Consider the following 21,290-nt stretch of genomic DNA (forward strand, 5'->3'; position numbering starts at 1 on the left):
CCTTGCCTCCCCTCTTTATCTTACCTTACTTATGTTAAGCCCTTTGGCAAATCCTATTAGCTCTTCTTCAGAGTATGTTCATAATCTTGCCACCTCTAACCTACTGCAACCTATGATTGGCCCTTGCTTGAATCGTTCCAGGGTCTTCTCAGTTGCTGTCCCATTTTCCATATGGATTATACTGTTTGGGTTGTTTTCCACACAAACTCCGGAGAGATCCTTTTATTTTTCATTTTATTAAAAATTTTTTATTATAGTTGATTTACAATGTTCTATCAATTTCTGCTCTACAGCAAAATAAGCCAGTTTTCATATATATGTATGAAAAATATATACATATATATGTATATAACACACATATACACATTCTTTTTCTCATATTATTTTCTATCATATTCTATCACCAATTATTGAATATAGTTCCCTGTGCTATACAGCAGAACCAGAGATATCCTTTTAATATTCAGTTAAATCATTTTGTTAATTTATTCTAAATCTCCCGAGGGCTTCCCATCCCCCTTAGTTCGCCATGTGTATGGCTATTGTGACCAAGTGATTTGACCACTCTGGGACGAGAATGAACAATTGTGCCTTAGCATCCTGCCTGGCTTTTTGCTGGGGAAAAAAAAGTCAGTAGATCCTGGGAGTTCCTGTTATGGCTCAGTGGTTAACAAACTTGACTAGTATCCATAAGGACTTGGGTTCTATCCCTGGCCTTGCTCAGTGGGTTAAGGATCTGGCGTTGCTATGAGTTGTGGTGTGGGCTGCAAACGTGGCTCGGATCCCATGTTGCTGTGGCTATGATGTAGGCTGGCAGCTACAGCTCTGATTGGACTGTTAGGCTGGGAACCTCCATATGCCACAGGAACGGCCCTAGAAAAGGGAAAAAGACCAAAAAAAAAAAAAAAGTCTGTAGAACTGGAGGCTGTCATTTCAATGTTGGGACCCTAGATGGCACTCTGGGACCATGCAAGATTTTCCCTGACTTGCTGCTTTTGTGGGGCACAGATTTTGCAAGTCATTTCAGGTTGAAACCTTTCAGTAAGTAGCCTGGACTAAAACTGACTAAGAAGACTGAATTTTGTTAAGAATTTTAAAAATATATCTTTTAAGGGAACAAACTATAGCTTGGAAAAAATAAACTGGATAAGTTCTGAATTCTCTAAGAGAAACGCTGACATTTCTATTTGAGAGTATAGGAAGCTGGAGGTGTCAGGGATGGGTGTGGTGGGAGAAGCATCTGGGGGCTCAGACTCCAAGTAGGGGCTTGTGTGCACAGCTGAGGGGTGTCTGAGTAGAGGCTTTGGTATTTGAGAAAAGAGTCTGAAAAGTTTTATCTAAATAGGTCATATTTACAAAATGCCTTATTCTTTCTTTTGAGGCTGAAGACAAGAGCTCATTAACTAAGAATTCAGATATTGGAGGTAGTGGTCAGAAGATTGCATGTGTTTAGGTGAATTTTAAGGGTGGAAGAAGCCAGTGTTTCCCCTTCAGGTTGTGGGAGTTAAGTTTTGTGTGTGTATGTGCGTGCGTGAGAGAGAGAGAGAGGGAGAGGGAGAGGGAAAGGTTTCCTTATGATTCCAGGTGTAGCAGGAATAAGGAGAGCAGGTCCAGCTATTCCTGGAAGGTACCCCACCCCAGCCCTCACTTAAGGGGGTAGCTGTTTCCTGAAGGATCCCTTTGGGCTTCTCCTGGGACTGATGTTCTGGGTAGCAGAGTCAGAGGAGAAGGCTGCCACCTTGAAAGCTCTGGGAAGACCCAGCAAGGAGTTATTTATTTATTTTTTTTAGTCTTTTTTTTTTTTCCTTTTAGGGCTGCACCCATGGCATATGGAGGGTTCCAGGCTAGGGGTCCAGTCAGAGCTGTATCTGCTGGCCTATACTACAGCCACAGCAATGCCAGATCTGAGCCGCATCTGTGACCTACACCCGGCTGGCGGCAACACCCGATTCTTAACTCACTGAGTGAGGCCAGGGATTGAACCCACATCTTCATGGATACTAGTTGGGTTCGTTAACCACTGAGTCATGATGGGAACTCCCCAGCAAGGAACAAGGCCTATGTTCTTCCTGCTCTGCACATGGCATTGCTGGCTATTGGAGCCTAGAGGGGCAGGTGAAATCATAGTTTCTTATCACGCACTGAAGAGTATCCAGGGGACTCAGGATAGAAACAGAGCCTGAGAGGGAAGGCTCAGAAAGTTCCCTCTGGGGCATCCCCTTTTCCCTTATTGAAATAAGGATTGGGTTCCAGCTCCACAGCTCAGGGGGTGACACTGGGCAAGTTAAGGAGCTTTATACAGCTCAGTCTCTTCATCGGAACAAATCTGAAAAAATCTGAAAAAGCTGAAGAAATGCACTGAACAGCGTTAAACGGGGAAGGAAGACTTAGTTTGAGGCTATGGCAATAGAGGAGAACTCCACTGTCCTGAGACAAAATGCAGGCTGAGCTAATGGAAAAGTACAAGAATATGATAAGGGCAGGCTGGTGCAGGTGACTGAGCCATCTCATCTGTGTTTACTAATTGGTGCTTATAGAAATTAGGCTCCTACCCTCCCACAGAGTCTGGGAGATGAGGGTGCTGTGATTACATTTCACGGGGATGATTCCCAGGTCCTTGAGAGGCGACTGACCTCTCAGAGGGGAGAAAAAGACTCTATAATGAAAAATTTTCTAAAATAAACCTCAGAAAAGAGGTTAGGGGCCTAGAGGAATGAGGAAAACTGTTTCAGGTTTCCTCAAACTCAGGGGATGTTAAGGTCATCTTGGTTTGCACAATAGGTGTAATAATAGTATATTATATAATAATAACATACCAATCTCATAGGCATTTTGTAAGGATTAAACAGGATGAGGCTTGCAATGCATGGACGGAGGACCTGCCTGGTAGGGCAAATGGAAGCTGTTACGCTGATAGTTATTAGGATTTTGAGTGACAGAATTGCTTACTTTAGTTCTTCTGAAGACCTTTTCCATACATAATTTGTAAAAGAAAGTACCAAAAAAAAAATCTTTGTTTTCTAAAAGCTACTGTACATAAATAAGATATTTTATATGTGTATGCATTCATGAAAAAAAAAAAGCTAGAGATTATTTTGGAACTAAAAGACAGACGAACCTCTTTTTAGAGCCCAAATTCTACAACAGTGAAGGCCAACACTTTTATATACAATCTGCTACATAAGAGAGTAACATCTGAGGACCTATTTATTTTTTATTAGCTTGTCTTCTGTCCAGAAGGTCAAAACCCATAAAGAAAACGAAGTCAGTCTCTTGACTCATTGCTCTGCATGACTTGCTGAGATTTCAAAGCTGCAGCTTTTGCTTGTAGAGTCCCTACTTTCTTAAAAGTTAGGGGACATTTCTTGTTTTACCTTGGACTTGCAAGGGAGAAGTTCTTTCTAAACAGTGCTTGACAAGAGCTACTAACTGTGTAGAAACCATGTACCTAATCCTTTTTTCCACCATTAGAAGGAGACCAAAATGATTTAGTATCTGCGTTGATATCTTTTAAAGGGGCTCCCTTGGAATTGAGGGTTTCAGAAGCCAAGGACCAGCACTTTTTGGGTTGTTCTGTAATATGACAGAGGAGAGTCTAGGTGGAAGGACCTCTGAGAGGTCACAGTACAACTCAGACATCTGGAGAGAGGCTCTGAATCTTCCTAAAAGTGATCTTTTTTTCTAATAAAAATGTGAGGGTGTTTGGCTCTTTTTAGTGGAAGAAAAAGATGTCAGATTAAAAAATGTTTAAGTCTAAATTCTTCTAATTTGTTTCCCTCCCTTGAGTTAAATCGACCTCGCTTTCTACCATAAATCCAAAGCACTGATATAATGTACTTACTCTGATTCCAAATGAATAAACACAAATTTTATTGCTGTAAGTAATCTTTTTTGGTTTTCAAAATCCTCTCAGAAGAAAAATATCATTTAGGCTTGCTGTACCTTTTAATCCTTATTTTACAGAGAATTGCTCAGGTCATGCGTTTATTTGTATACAGATCTCAGGACCACATAGGCAGTCTAAGTACCCTGGTGCCATTCTAACATCTTCTGAATGGCTCCAGATCAGAAGAATTTAGTCCTGTTCATCCTAATGTAGATCATCCTTCCTGACAGCATCTTTGTGGGCTCCCTGCCTCCTCCTAAGCAAGCAGTGTGATGGATGCCAGGTGATGCCTCAACGTCCTTCAGTTTGCTCTTCAAATTATATGGCCCTGACCTTCTTTATGTGACTATGTAACTTTTAGTTTTGGGACATTTTATATTGTGCCAGTCTTGCAAAAGAACAGAGCCTTTTTTTCTTTTTACAGCTGCACCCCCAGTATATGGAAGTTCTCAGGGCTAGGGGTCAAATGAGAGCTACAGCTGCCTATGCTACAGCCACAGCAACACTGGATCTGAGCTGCCCCTGCAAACTATGCAACAGCTTGGGGCAACACCGGATCCTTAACCTACTGAGTGGGGTCAGGGATTAAACCTGCCTCCTCAAAGAGATGTCAGATCCTTAACCCACTGAACCACAGTGGGAACTCAGACTCCTTAAATAGGGGTCTTGGGCACAGAATTTCTTTCTGAAAGACATAAACGTACATAGACAATTTGAGTTTCCCTGAAGAAAGTAAAAATGTGAGAAAGATAAACACTCTGGTAATAGTAGCTAGTTCCTATTTTAAGTAAAGCAACTTTTATTGTATTATGTTAGCTCAGACTGAGAACTGCTACAGTGGACCAAAACCCATGTTCCATTGAACCCAGCCCTGAAACCCAAGTATTCATGGACACATTTTGGGGAAGTCTACCTTTTTAAACAAATTTAACAGGAGGTTAAGTTATGGCTCTGAAGCTGGCACTCAAGCCCATGGATTTGAAATCTCAAGTATTAAAAGGAGGTAGCAAGATAGGAACTAATAGCACAGCCAAGAAGTGACAAGAGGTAGGAGCGGGGAGAGGTTTCTGGAGTCTGGATGATGAGGCAGGTTGGTGACCTGAAATAAATAGGCAGCCAGATATTTCTCCAGCAAAGATGGGTTTATTTGGGATCAGCATAATATTGCAGTCAGCAGGGATCTGCAACCATGGAGACCCAAGTGGAAGTTCCCACTTTGTAAGGAAATGAGGATGCTTTCCTAGAGGGGAGAAGGCAGCTGGGAGGACTGTAGTAGACAAAGAGTCTGTGGCTTTTCATTTGCCGAGTTTTTGTCAGAAAGCAGTCTTCTTCCTCCTGGGTTCTGCCACCATTGCAGGGTGCGAGAGCTCCCCCTTCTGGTCTCCATACTTTAGTTTATTAAGATTCCGGTTTAATATTTTTTTTAGACATCACCAAGTTCAGTTTGAAATGGAGCCCTCAGGGACCAGTTTGCACTTAGCAGCGCTTGTTCCTCAGGCTATTATGAAGCACCAGCCTGTCTGCTGATGTCATGAATTTCAGCAGGTGACACCCTGGCCCTATATTTTACCAACAACATTTAGACTTGAGGCATCCCCACTCTATCCCTGTACTGCTGCTCCATTCCTCTGTGTTGCATTCTGGGAAATCCCTTTAGCTCTGTCTTTCAGAAGCATTAATTTTCTCTTAAAACCTGTCTAGCCCACTATTTAACCATTACATTAACTTAAAAAAAATTCAATGACTCATTTCTAGAATTTCTTTCTCCCTCCTACAAATACATTTAAAAAAAAATAATGTTATGCTTTTAGCTTTTGAATGTGTTCCTTTGCTTCTTTAGATTGTTCTGTATTTACCACATCAAGTGTGAATTCTCCCATTTATTGTACAGTTGGTTGTCTTTTGTGCTGGTAGATTTCCTCTTGTTCTTTTTAGTGTTTATGAGCCTATCTTCAGAGGGAATTTTCTTTTGCAAGAGTCCAATGGGTACTTTGGATGGATGGTAGAGATCATTTTTACATTAGTTTCTCCACTTGGGTTTTCATACTTTGTGGGCAGCAAAAAGGTGGTGAGAATTTGGGCTTCACTCCTACACGCAGGGTCAGTTTGGTGTTTTGCATTCTCAGGATTTACTCTTCATCAAAAGCTTAGGAAGCTCCACTGAAGACCTTGAACTGGGGACAGATTGTTTTAGTTACTGGTCTGTGGAGGGATAATTCCTTTTTGACTCCCTAGTTTCTTCAGGAAGCAATTTCAGCTCCTCACCAAGAATGGGCCTGTAATTTTTAAAAACAGTCCTTAACTGGTGGCTAAAACACTAGTTTGTAGAGAGTGTGTCAGTTGATATTGAATGTTAAGAGTGAAATTCTAAGAATTCTCACTAACAAAAAAAGATTTTTTTCCTCCCGATGAGAAGAATTTGCTTCTGGGTGAGGTAGTCAAGGCCCATGGAAGCAAGAGGAATCATCAAGGTGCATGAGGGGTCTGCCTGACCTGCCTGGGCTCTCACCACATGCTCATTTTCCTTGTGCTGTTAACGTCTGATTCCTCTGCGACTGAGGGGATCATTAATAAAGCTACCACAGCCCCAGACTCCCAGTGCTCCATGCCACCTGTGAAATTTTAAAGTAGAAAACGAGGCCCTGCTATCCTAGTAGAATGGTGCTGGGACACCAGTGGGCAGTTGGAGAAATCTGACTGTGCTTTGTCACAAGAAAGATGGCCTTCCTGGTGACCCAACCTATGCAGAGGCACACGATTAGCTGGCTAATTTTGAGTCCATGGTTCTTGTTATTAGACCTGCCTTTTTGGACACTTACATTTTCTCAAGAATGGAAAAACTTGGCAGGCAATGACATAGGATAGCATATCTGCTTTTCTTTCTTGACTTTCAACTCACTCCAGGAAGAAAATGTGTTGATGTTAAAGGTAAATTTTTCTGCATAAGGATGTTCCCTATTATTAAAAGGCTTCTGAGGGGGATAAATCACAATAATTCACATTTCTGTTAAATCAAGAATTGCCAATTTAGGAGTTCCCGTCATAGCACAGTGGAAACGAATATAACTTGGAATCGTGAGGTTGTGGGTTCGAGCACTAGCCTTGCTCAGTGCATTATGAATCCGGTGTTGCCATGAGCTGTGGTGTAGGTCACAGATGCAGCTCAGATCCCGTGTTGCTGTGTCTGTACCATAGGCCGGTAGCTAAGCTCCGATTCGACCCCTAGCCTGGGAACCTCCATATGCTCCAGGTTCAGCCCTAAAAAGACAAAAAAAAGAATTGCCAATTTAGATAAGCTATTCCTTAGCCGTGTGACCCTCTCCAATTAAAACTGTATCTGGCTGGGTAGGGCTAAAACTTCCCAAAACTTAATTTATTGATAAAAATTAACAAAATGAATGGTCGTAATTTAATCTAAGTTAATAAATTAATCTAATTTTGCATGATGCTTTTAATGACCATAAGCAATGACTTGTTATTTGGGGGCTAAAGTTGATGAGGCAAATATTTTCTAAGTTCTTACTGACTATTAAAATCACATTATAATATTAATGTAACTTGTTTATTTCATTTCTTCTTGGCATAAATATACAGTTAATTTTGTTAACTGTGTTCTAAAAACTATGCTAATACATGTAAAATTTCCCAATTTATTTACTATAATTATTTTATAGATATTTACTTGGAAACACTTTCCCATTTTGTAGGTAGTGGCAAACACATTTCTCTGGGCCAAGGGAGGTAGAAATAATAATTTGTAGGGGCTCAAAATCAACTCTTTGTGAAACACAGCATTTTTTCATGGAAAGGCTTTGCTTCCGGTAAATTGTATTAGGATTGTCAAGAGCAAACATTTACTGGAAGCGCATTAATAAAGCATGTCATTCACAACTGCAGTAGAATTTTAATTGAGTGCTGCAGCATTCCAGAAGGGAGGTATTTGGCCAAACCACTGCACCTCTCCACTTTATTCTCCCACTGATGTCCTCATCCTCCACTAATAAGTCTTTTATCTTCTATAGTCATTCAGGACAAATCATTTGCACAATTAACCCAAACCCACTTAATTAATGTCTGTGTGGTACAGCCTTTTTTCCTAAGCTGTCTTTGGAAACTCTTTTAGAGGTCTATAAGTGTGGTTTTGATAATATATGAGTAAAGTCATTTCTTTTTCTGCCTTTGCTTTTGTAGCTGAAGAAATAGATGTTAGTGCATTAGATGGCTGAAGATCTTGACAGAACGGCATTTATTAATAATACTTATTAAATTATTTGCTGCACAGTGATCTGATAGACCAGTTCCTGACCATTTTTACAGTAAAATAAATTTTCTACCCCAAGGACAAATCCTTACTATAAACTTAGATTAAATTCACTTGAGGAGGTAGGAAAATCATGCTCTGTGTCCCTTTATAAAGGCGATGTTCAAAAATTTTATTAAATTTATAGAACTTATTAAAATGCGGATTCTAGGAAAGAGATTCAATAAATCTAGGATGGAGCCAGAGAATCTGTATTTGAAAAAGAAAGAAGAATCTGTGGTGATTCTTATATAGATGGTCCTTAGAACTTAATAAAAGGAGCACCATATCTAAAATTTCCTGATTTTATAGTGGATTTTTGCCAATAGGCAAGTTGTTTAACTTGTTGCCTTTGATGAATTTTAATATTACTTATTAAATCTGGTCATTTGATCTTGATCTTTTTTCTGAGTCTCAGTGTTTTTTAAAAAATATCAGGTTTTAATCACTTAGACCCCAAAATTCCCAAGTTGTACTTGCTGCTATATAATTGCGTAATTAAAAACAGAAATAAGAAAACAAACTTACTAGATACAGTGGAGTGAGTCCTGTCTGTTTTAAAGTTGGTTAAGAAATGATATTCAGGAAAACAAAAAAGTTTCAATATAGCTGGTGGGAAGAGGCGGACATGCTGAAAAACAAACCCAGCCTGCTAATTATGCATTAAGTGAGAGCCTCCAATCCACAGTGCACATGTAACATCAAAGTTCTCAACTAAAATGGTTTCTTATTAGCATTTAAGTAAGATTTTTATCTAGTTCTATCACAGTCAGAGGCTGAAACCAAAGCAGTTTAATAAGCACCTCATCACTGAAGGTCAGACCCCTAACAGAGCCTTAATTAGCATGTGGAATATCTTACCATTTGAAGAGGATATGCCAAAGGAAAACCCCTTCCCCCCAACGTGCCCTTTCTTTTTCTTTTTGATACCAGTTTGCTCATGTGCCCGAAAGAGGGCATTAAATATCTTGCAACTGAAACAACATACATTGGCTTCCTGTAATTTTTAGATATTTTCTTTGTTCACAGTTTCTCTGCTCTTAGAATTGTGTCATGGTGGGAATGATGACAAGAGAAGCCACTACTACCATGAAAGTGAAACCAATTTCAGATTTCTCCTGGCAGCCGTATATAGTAACTGCACTTAGAAAGCCTAAGGAAATTATGTGAGTTTGTAGGCACATGTTGGTTTTAAGTCACAAAGTTCAACAAATGGACTGGAGACGGCAAAGGCTATTTTGAGTGTCTTTTATTTGTGAAAGCTCATTTTAATAATCTGGCATAGCTTTGCTTGATTTAATTTTCAGGGTCCTTTTGGTTGTTCACAGTTGACTTCAAATGTTATTGGAGGGGTCCTGAAATTGCTCTGATCCAAGACATTTCACAAGTGGCCTGTCAAGGGCCCTGAAACCCTTCAATTATCAGATGAGCTGACCTCTTCATCTTTCACAGATGTTTGCAGATAGAAGGCCCCTGGTGGTACTGCTAATAGCTACCTGTTTGATATTAGACAAGCTACTTAACTTCTCTGGCTTTCATTCTTTCCATGAATAAAATAAATGGATTGGATTTAAGGCTCTCTAGGATCCTTTCAACTCAAACAATCTATTTATCTTGGAGTTTTAAATTTTTTATTTAATGTATCTTGTTGAATTTTCTAATTTTTTCCCTTACCTTGAACTCAGATGCAATTATTTGATAATTTCAATTTAACAAATTCAATTCAAAGTAGGAGAATTTAATCGTAGAGCTACAATGTACAGGAAAAATAAACAAATATCCCTAGAGATCAGCTCAATATTCTATAAGGTTTTTATATCAATTATAATCATTCTCCTTGGGTCTTCAGGGATAGTCCTGATTTCTAATATACTACTCCATTGCTCATATAAACTGAGGGCTAGGAACTAATGGGCTGTGGCCATAAGCAGATACTTTATGTGTTTTGTTTGTCCCATAAAATGTTTACAATTTCAGTTATGAGTTAGGGCAAATGGTCTCCAGTTTGCCAAGATCCTGTCTTTATTATTTCTATCAAGTCAATTTCATTCATTTATTTGCTTCCCTGGCATCATGAAAACATTTAAATTTTCAGCCTCTGTTAAACTACAGACAAACTCTATCTTATGGACCAGTACTTTTCAGTAGAACTTACTGTATTGATGAAGATGTGCTATATCTTTGTTGTTTAATACAGTAGCCATCAGCCATATGTGGGCTTTGAGCATTCAAAATGTGGCTAGTGTGACTGAAGACTAAAATCTTTAATGTTATTTAATTTGAATTGATTTAAATTTCAGTTTAAATAGGCACATTAAAAAGACTTGCATGTGAGTAATGGCCAACATATTGGACAATGCAATATCTATACTTGTTCAGATTATCTACTTCTGTGCAAGAAACCACCCACGCTTATTTTGATCATGGATTCAGTGGGTCAGGAATTCAGATAGGGCAGCACAGATGGCTCGTTGAAGCTGGGAAGTTGCAAATGATGGGCAACTCAGCTTGGGTTGGAATCATCTGGAAATTGGTTTTCTAGTATCTGGTGCATAAGCTGGGGTGACTTGCAGTCTTGGGTTCAGCTTGGACTGTCAACCACATCATAGTGCCTAGATTTTAAGAGGAAGTGTCCAGGCAACAAGCGTTCCTTGAGAAAAACGGGGAAGCTGTGTGGCCTTTTCCGCCTAGTTTCAGGAGTCTTTCAGTGTCCCCTCTGTCTGCCTCATTCTATTGCTTATGAGCAAGGGGCCAAGGTCAGCCAAGACTTGATGGGAGAAAGGAGGACTCCACCATTTTTTTTTTTTTTTTGAACTCCACCTCTTGATGCAAGAGTGACGAGATCACAATACAGAAGAGCACCTGGGTTGGGTGGATAATGTGACCATCTCTGAAAATACAGTCTGCCTCTATCTGCCCTGAAGTTACAACAGTGCACATCCCTACCACATTTAAAACACAATTGTCCTTCCCCAAACTCTGGTGTTTCTTCCTATTATGGCATAACTCAAAGTCTGGGACTTTATTATCTAAATCAGCTCAGGTGCATGTGTGACTCCTTGGTATTCCTAGTACTGCTTCTGTGGCTTTTGGCTCCCTGCCACAGTCTCTTAGTTTTGCCTTTTGAGTCATCCGATTTTCTCTATAAAAATTAAGCTGTGTTTGTAGCCGAAATGTTTTCTCAGCCTGATTGTTTCCTACAGAATTTTGTGGGTTCGGAAACCTCTCCTCGTTTTGCATTATCCCCGTGTCATTCGTTTTGAGCTATGGTGCTTATATGCACACACATCTTAAAAATTTTGTGGATTCTATGACTTTATGGGAGTTCATTAAAAGCCATAACTGGCCTTGCTCTGTTGGTTAAGGGTCATTGCCATGAGCTGTGGTGTATGTAAGTCGAAGGTTTGGTTCAGATCCTGTGTTGCTGTGGTTGTGGTGAAGGCCAGCTGCTGTAGGTCTGATTTGACTCCTAGCTTGGGAATTTCTGTATGCCACAAGTGCGGCCTTAAAAAAGGCAAAACAAACAAACAAACAAAAACCCCCCATAAATTCCATAGGCCAAAACTTTGTATAGGGCACAATGAGCATGGTTTGTCTCTTCTCTGTGATGTCCCGGGTCTCAGCCAGGCAGACTTGAAATGGCTAGAGTCTGGAATCACTTTAGAGGCATCTGTGTTTACATGTTTTGGCACTTAGGCTGAGTGGGCTTGAAGGCAGGACTCAGCTGAATCTATGAACTGTAGTACAGAACATTGGCTCTCCATGTAGCTTGGGATTTTACAACAGGGCTGCTAAATTCTGAGACAATGTGTCCAGGGATGGATCATCCAGAGAGCTAATGCTACAAGAGAATTGGGTGGTAGTTGCATGAACTTTTTGAAACAGACTGAAAAGTCACCCAGCATTACCTCCGTGCATTTTACTGATAACTGGAGAGTGAGTAAAACCAGCCCATGTTCAAGGAGAGGGAGATGAGACTTTACTTTGGAGTAAAGGAATAGCAAGTTCACATTGCAGAAGAGCATATAAGAGAAAAAATATTGTTGAGCCATCTTTGGGAAAAAATAGCAATCCATACTGTGTAAAATCCTTTATCAAATGATGTATGGAAAGGAGAGTTTTCTGAAAACTTCTGTCATGATAATTTCAGCTTAAGACAGCAAACACTTTGGACATAGGACCTTTGAGTTATTGCTGTTTAGCTAGTTATATGAGGAAACCCATCAGCCAGAGACCACCAGGGACTCACCTGTGGTCAAACAAAATTAGGTTTGTTTAACTTACTGCAGCCAGAAAGAGGCATATAGAGGAACTGTGGGGCATAAGAAGGAGTTGAGAGGAATGTCTCGAATGTGGGCTCGTGCTAGGTAATTTTAAGTCAGATTTAAGGGAAGTGGAGTCCAGTTCTGTACTGGCTGTTGTCAGGGAGTGAGTGAGTGAGGGCTTTATCTGGAGGTGGAGGGAGTAAAGTGCTGTCACTGTTCATTGTTGAAGAAGCAGCAGTCACCCTTGTGAACAGCACAAGGGATGTTCAGAGATTTGTGACTTCAGGGAGTCCTTCTCTGTCAGGTTTCAGACACAATCACAGGGAAGCCTTAGCTCTGTCTTGTTGGACTGCCTCACTATGTAGTCTTGCCCAATTTTTGTTTATATTCTGCAAAAGTTGTTTGTTTTCTTGGGAACATTAAGACCTCGCTATCATGTACTGGGGCTATTTTTTACTTTCTCACAAGAGAAAGTGATCTTTAAATGAATAGCCTGAGGTATAAATAAACCAATTAGAAATTACTCTCTAGTTGTAATTAATTCACTTTGGTGAAGATGAACCAAGAAGCAGTGGGATCACTTTCTATCATTATCCATTATGTAACCAATAAATCAAATTGCTTTCCATTTTCTGAGCCTGGGTGTTGAGTGCCTATTTTTCCTTCGATTTCTTGTGTGTCAGTTAGGGAGGAGAACAAATGAACTTGCTACTGATAAAAGAGTTAAGTATTTTGGGGAAGTTGAAACCTGGTACAGGATTTTAGGCTATGGTGAGATGCTGCAGGGAGTCCAAAACTGTGCCATCTTTTCGGTCCTTTAGAAATTGAGGGATGATAGAAGAATTCTGGAGTATTACTGCATCAGATTTACTGGACAGGGGTTAAATCTTAGAAAATAAGAACATATAGTAAACTTTGCTGGGAGTCTAGTAGGCTTGCTTGCCTTCTCAGGATGTGGTCTGTACAGCAAACGCTTTCACTCTTTTGATCCCTCTCATATTTGTGGTTGGAACATTAAAGTTACTACCCAAGAACTAGGATCCCATATGAAAAAAATTAGGCATCAATTAAAAATAGGAGTTCCTGTTGTGGCTCAGTATGCCTTGTGAGGATGTGGGTTTGATCCCTGGCCTCTCTCGGTGGGTGGGTTAAGGATCTGGCGTAGCCACAAGCTGTGGTGTAGGTTGAAGATGCGGATAGGGATCCAGCATTTCTGTTGCTGTGGTGTAGGCCAGCAGCTGTAGCTCTGATTCAAACCCTAGCTTGAGAATGTCCATATACTGCAATTGTGGCCCTAAAAAGAAAAAAAGATGACATTTAGGTCCTCAAAGGAATGCTCGTTCATCACACTGCAGAGCCTATTTTCAGATACTGCTTTGAACATGGGGTTGATTTGAGACTGAATGAGGTCAGCCTGACACAGCAGAAATTCCTAGGAGCCCAAGGGCAAAGGATGTGCTAACACTAGCCTGCTGCCTTGTGGGAATACCGGTTGTTGCTCTAATGTTGCCTGGAAACAAAACTCCTGTTTGCTTCCCAGTTCCCATTTCTCAGAACAGAGCTGGCTCTGTATGGATAGAAAAAACAGTGGTGAGGAAGGAAGTAAATCACTGCTTCCCATTTCCCTTGTCGCCTGCAAATTTCCCCAGTATCAGCTCTCTCAGTCCCTCTTTCATTGATTTCCCTGTTCCTTCCGCAGGACCCAGGCCTGCTGTTTAGGTTCCTCTGCTCTAACTGTGGCTTAAGAAGCCCAGGATACCTGAAGTCTTATTTTCCTTTGATATGTAAATTAATCTGCTTCTCAACTACCTGCAGATCCACTGTTAGTACCCATGTGCTCAGAATTGAAAAGAAGGAAGAGCGTGGGAGGATCCACAGGAAGAATATTTCTTTCTCCTCATATGTCTTATGCAGCTGTGCAGTAATCAGAAAGTTGGGTGCTTCTTAGAGCAAAAGATAAGAGAAGGCAGGGCAGAAACTGATCAGAGGCGCCAAACTGCACTGAAGGAGAAGAGAGTGGTCCCCAGGTATACAGAATATGACGGTAGGGATGGGGAGATGGGATGAGCTCCAACTGCTGCTCTCTGCCATCTACTCCCTAGATCGCTTGTTTCACTCCCAGACACAACTCACTAGCCTCACCAAGCCCCGTCGCTAGGCCACAGCATAGCTTGGAGGTAGGAAAATACCAGGATGGGCAAGAGTGGTGAGGTGGGGCAGTTGATTTCGAGTATCCCTGGTAAGGAATCCTAAGGCTCTGATAAGAGCCTGTGGCCAGCCTCTCACTGCCTAGAAATTTAGCTTCAGAAGATTAGCACACTGTCCCAAGGTAGGTAGAAGTCTCAAGATGCCTTCTCTTTGCTCCTATCCTCCTCCCAAGGATTTCTGTTGCCTGGCTAGTCAATCTAACATTAACCTAAGTACAGCTGTGGAAAGATTTTCCAGATGTAATTACAGTTCCAAATTTTTTGACCTCAAAAATAGGGAGAAAATCCAGACAGGCCAGGTTTTTTTTTTTTTTTTTGGTCTTTTCTAGGGATGCACTTGTGGCATATGGAGGTTTCAGGCTAGGGGTCTAATTGGAGCTGTAGCTGCTGGGCCTACGCCAGAGCTACAGCAACATGTCTATGGCCTACATCACAGCTCACAGCAACACCGGATCCCTAACCCACTGAGTGAGGCCAGGGATCGAACCCGCAAACTCATCATTCCTAGTCGGATTCGTTAATCACTGAGCCATGATGGGAACTCCAGGGCCTGTTCTAATTACACAGGTCCTTTAGAAGAAGGGGAAGTCAGAGAAATTCCAAATCAAGAAGAGTTTGATTTGGTGCTGATAGAGAATGGAAGGGGCCATGTGAGAGGAATGTGGGCAGCTTCTGGAATTTGAAAATGGCTCTGACACTGGTCAAGGAAAAGAGGACCTCAGTCCTACAACTGCTAGGAGCAGAATTCTACCAAAAACCTGAACGAGCTTGGAAGCAGATTCTTGTCCAGAGTCTCTGGAAAGGCATGCAGCTCTGTGATACCTTGGTTTCAGCCCTGTGAGACTCTGAGCAGAGATTCCAGTCATATGGCGCCTGACTTCCGATTGACAGAGCTGTGAGCTATTTTTGTTGCTTTAACCTGCTACATCTGTAATAACTTTTTACACAGCAATAGAAAACTAATATAAGACCTGATATTTACAGTGACTTTCCTATAATACTCAAGGGGATTGTAAAAAGGCAGAATTGAGGAAAACATGGTTTCTTTTAAAGGTATGTACTCTCCTTGTTGGCAATGGCTTAAATTCAATATTTAACACCAATAAAGTGTCTCTCACACACACGCACACAAAAAACAAATAGAGAAAACCCTACTTCTCTGTAAAATATGCTGAATTACATGTTTACACTGCTCTGCCCATGTTGTTAAGGCAACAAGCACATTGTCCCTGTTTTTAAGCAGATTCTTAATAGAATTCTTTTCTTTTATTCATACAGAGAAACTCTAGTAGAAGGGAGTGGTTAGGAACTCAGGTGCACTAGGATTGGTACCATCTTATAGAGGTATGGTGAGAATTAAAGGACATAGTGAGTTCTAAATAAATATTACCTGTCATCATCATGGCATCATCATCCTGATTCTCTATGGCCAGAGGAAATGCAAAATTTAGAAAAATTCCTGGAGTTCCCGTCGTGACTCAGTGGTTAACGAATCCAAATAGGAACCATGAGGTTGCGGGTTTGGTCCCTGGCCTTGTTCAGTGGGTTAAGGATCCAGTGTTGCCATGAGCTGTGGTGTAGGTTGCAGATGCGGCTTGGATCCCGAGTTGCTGTGGCGGTGGTGTAGGCTGGTGGCTATAGCTCCGATTGGACCCCTAGCCTGGGAACCTCCATATGCCACCAGAGCAGCCCAAGAAATGGCAAAAAGAAAAAAGAAAAAAAAAAAAAGAAAGAAAAATCCCTGACTAAATATCAGAAGGGGAGACCTTCTTTTTCTTGTCAGACCCCAAATCAAATAATGTTTCTTACTGTAAATTAGTATTCAAAGGGAGACCTCAGTCAAAGGAGGTTTTCAAAATTAATTTGTAATCACACATAAACTCAATTATTTTGTTAGATCTTTAATTGTAAGGTTTTGTTCCTTGAAATATTTCCTTTTTTAAAAAATAAATATATAGTTGATTTATAATATTAGTTTTGGGTTGTAACATAGTCTTTTAAAAGGTCAAACTTACCTCCATCCTCTATCCCTTTACCCCTAAACTTAACTTTTTTTTGTGTAACCTGGTCACTGCTTCCCTGGGGCCAAGGACTACCTGACTCCTGGTTTTATACCCAAGATGACTGCTATTTAGCTACAACTCTTTATCTCTCACTATATGCACTGAGGGGCAGGCTTAATAGAATGTTGCAAAGCAGCAAAAAGTAAAAAAAAAAAAGAAAAAAGAAATTCTCATAATACGGCACACATGTAAAGAATAAAGAACTTTTGATCATTTCATTCTCTTTTAATTTATTTATATTATCTCTGGGAAAGGACCAGCCTAAGCTCTGTATTCTTGGTGACAGTTTATCAGGCACATATAATTTCCGGGTGAAGGAAGGATTGTCACACAGAAAATGGCAAGTTTCTTTTTGCAGAGACAAGACTGCCCAAGCTTTCCTGGGATACCAAGAAAAGTCAAATCCAAAGTAGATGAACTTTGACTTTATTTTCCAAGGATGTGTACAAATTCCCATGGTTTCTGGTTTGCTTTTGTAGTTGAAAGTTTATTTTATAATCTCCAGTGGACATTGTTTGTTACTGTCCCATGTACATTCAACTGGACATTAGCCAAAGGGTGGAACAATTAATTATCCATACCCCTGCAGTGTCACTCTAGGCAAAACGTGATGTCAGGTACTTTCGAGTTAATGAAGGAAGCTAGAGATGAGGCCCTGCCTTCAATCCTTCGATCCGCAGATATTTATCAACCACCTTTCTGCCTAACAGACAAGGTTAAAGTTGTTTTTTCTCATGGAGCTTACAGTTAATCAGGGTCAAGACATATTAAGCAATGATGTGATGTGGGAGAGTGTTGTGATTCTTTTTTTTTTGTCTTTTTTTTTGTCTTTTTGCTATTTCTTGGGCCGCTCCCACAGCATATGGAGGTTCCCAGGCTAGGGACCTAATCGGAGCTGTAGCTGCCAGCCTACGCCAGAGCCATAGCAACTTGGGACCCGAGCTGCGTCTGCAACCTACACCACAACTCACGGCAATGCCGGATCCTTAATCCACTGAGCAAGGGCAGGGATTGAACCCGCAACCTCATGGTTCCTAGTAGGATTCATTAACCACTGTGCCACGACGGGAACTCCAGAGTGTTGTGACTCTTCAGGAGAGTCCAGGGAACCTTTCAGCATCCCTCATTCCCCTAGGAAGAGCAAGAATATTTATTTTTTTTCAATTTTATTTTCCTTATAGTTGACTTACAATGTTGTGTCAATTTCTGCTTTTCAGCAAAGTGACCCAGGCATATATATATATATTATTCTTCTCCTATTATCTTCCATGATGTCCTATCCCAAGTGACTGGATATAGTTCCCTGTGCTATACAGAAGGACCTCGTTGCTTATCCATTCTAACTGTAATAGTTTGCATCTACTAACCCTGAACTCCCATTCCATCCATCTCCCTTGCTCCCTCCCCCTTAGCAACCACAAGTCTGTTCCCCACGTCTGTGAGTCTGTTTCTGTTTTGTGGATAGCTTCATTTGTGTCATCCTTTATATTCCACACATAAGTGATATCACAAGGTGTTTGTCTTTCTCTTTCTGACTTTCTTTAAAGCAGAGATTATGATTGCTGGCACCAAAGCCGATTTTTGCCAGCAGATAGGTGCTGTTGGATCTATGTTTGCCTGTACAGGATTTTAAGTTTGATTTACTTAATAATTATTTAAAATGCAAACATTCATGTAACATTCCAGATTTCTACTTCCACTTGAAAAAATGGAATTTCTGGGCAGCACTGGGCCTGCTTTCCTACTATTTTCCTATTGTTAGAGCTGTGTAATGCCCTACAAATGCTTCCTGCGCTCTCCATTGTGCCATAGTCCTGCCAATCACTATTGTGTTTCTAATGCTGAAGCTGAGGGTCCTGTGCCATTTATCATCTCACACCTGGGTGATACATTCACTCATTTACATGACTGGCCTGGCTCCCATGTGCATTTGGCTTTGCCCAAACCTGACTGCCACAGGAAAATTTTATCCTGTGTAAAGTTTATAGTACATACTCAATGAGCTTTAATGGAACAGAAATGTCTGGGAATCAGAGTAAACAAAGCAGTGGTAGAAATGAGTTACATTTTGGATAATTTCACAGAAGAAATGATGTTGTTTAATAGCATTTCAGATGAGGCTTGTGCCTGGCTTCTTAAGATGAGAGGATAAACTGCTCTTTATGAAAGATTATTTGTTCAAAATCTCAGGGTTGTCAGTTGAATACAAGTCACATTTATGGTTAACTAGAAGTTAACTAGAAGAGGTTTTTCAAGATGTGTATGTCCAGCAAATGCCTCCTGAGATTTTTTTTTTCTTTCTTTCTTGAGATTTGGATTCATATGGTCTGGAATGAAGACACCAAATTAGTATTGGGTGAGAGTATTCTCATGTGTACTGGACTCCTGCTTTGAAAACTAAGGTAGAGCATCCTAGGAGATCAAAGTAAGCAGAGGGGAAGGTTAAGACTTTGAAATTCATGGGTTAGCCTGTGAAATTCATGGGTAGCATGTTGAACTAAAAACAACAACAAACCCCCAGCAGCAACAACCACTACAGTTACTGTGTGCCAGGGATTCTTCCAAATCTTCACGTATAAGAAGCTCATTTAGTCTTTACCATAACCCTAGAGTGGTTGAGTAAATTTCTTAGGTCAGAAAGCTGAGGCAGGATTCAGCCCAGGCAGTCTGGCTCCTGAGTCTTTCCTGACCATTATGCTGTCCTGAGTTCATCGATAAGGTGTAACAGGATCTGAAGACAATGGCCAAGTATGAAGATGAGGGAGTTACCTCTGTCTGTGGGACTGTCGGATGGCTTACCGTGAGGAGGACTGAGGAGGCAGCAAGATTTAATGTGGTCCTTTGGGTTAGGTCTTACCATCTTGCCACCTTGCCACCTGGGACTTCACCATAACCTTGTGAGGGTTTGGCAATCACCTACCAAACTGCTCATTGTTTAATAATAAATGAGCATGATTTTAAAGTATATTTCCTGTGCTCATCTATGTCATGGAGATCATTAATTGCCTTTAATTATGCTTATAATGAATTATCTTAAAATAAGACCATCAGTCACTTCTGATTTTAACAACTTACTCCAAACCCCACTTTAAGATGACTATTGACTTGGAGTTACTGTTGTGGCACAGTGGTTAATGAATCTGACTAGGAATCATGGGGTTGCGGGTTTGATCCCTGGCCTTGCTCAGTGGGTTAAGGATCTGGCGTTGCCGTGAGCTGTGGTGTAGGTTGCAGATGCTGCTCAGATCCTGCGTTGCTGTGGCTCTGACGTAGGCCGGCGGCTACAGCTCCGATTAGACCCCTAGCCTGGGAACCTCCATATGCTGCGGGAGCAGCCCTAGAAAAGGCAAAAAGACAAAAAAAAAAAGGTGACTATTGACTTGAAGGAAATCTTCCATGGCCTCATCTTTCAACTTTCTTTCTTTATTGCTGGAAATGTATACCACTGAAAATTTCTTACTTTACTTAGCAAGGGTGGAGTTGGCTGTGGGTTCCCTTTCTGCCTTCAGATTCTTCTCACTGGGCAGAGTGGTTCATAGTTATAGGTCATCTCTGAATCAAGGCTAGCCCCTAATTTCTCCCCCAGCATCCTCCATTGAAACAGCTACTTACCAGCCGAGTTTCAGAGCTCCTTTTTGCTTGATTGTTTCTGGTGCCTGAAGCTATTAATCATCAGGGGGAAAATGTCAATTTCATTAGAGAAAACAGTTCTACAACAGCAATATTCTGGTCTCAAAGCAGTAAATACAATGCATTTGGGTGTATTCGTATGAAAATGTTTCAAACCAAATTGATCATAGGTCTTGCAAAGAATTTTCAGGATATTCTCTCTTGCCATAGAGTAAGGTACAGGGATAGATTTTAAAATAAAGATACATATTATTCTTTTCATAAGTAGAGCCCTGGGGACTGTTCTTGCCAAACGATCTCTTTTCAGTTTAAAGAGCCAAAGTAGTAACACCAGATGGGAATACTTCCCTCTCTGATTTTCCTATTTCAACTCTACTTTAAAGTAACAGTGACTGAGACTATTACTGGGGAGTTACACTAAATGATCTACCTGCATGAAATGCAGCCAAATTGGGAGTTCTTTTGTGATGCAGCAGTTCAAGGATTCGGCATTGTCACTGCAGTGGCTTGGGTCACTGCTGGGGTGTGAGTTCAATCCCTGGTCTGGGAATTTCCATATGCCATGAGCAAGGCCAAAAAAAAAAATTGACATGACTAATTCCCAGCCTCTTATTATTTTCCCTCTATTTCCCCTACCCCTTGAAATGAAAACAAAGCCATGAAGTAAATTGATAGAGGGGAATTTTGAACCCTGTTCTCATTTCTCCATTCAATATGACTGTGCATTATAAAAATATAACTACATTAATAATGTGAATAAAATGGTAAGAGTTTTTTTTTTTCACTTTTATGGAGGTGTACTTGCCAAATAAAATTTCAATATGTTTAACGTGTACATACAATGTAATGATTTGATAGACATATACATTGTGAAAGAATTCCCACAATTAAGATAATTAATATATCTGTCACCTCACATATTTGCTTTTGTTTTAGGGG

This window comes from Phacochoerus africanus, chromosome 15, assembly GCF_016906955.1.
Source record: "Phacochoerus africanus isolate WHEZ1 chromosome 15, ROS_Pafr_v1, whole genome shotgun sequence".
Classification (NCBI taxonomy): Eukaryota; Metazoa; Chordata; class Mammalia; order Artiodactyla; family Suidae; genus Phacochoerus; species Phacochoerus africanus.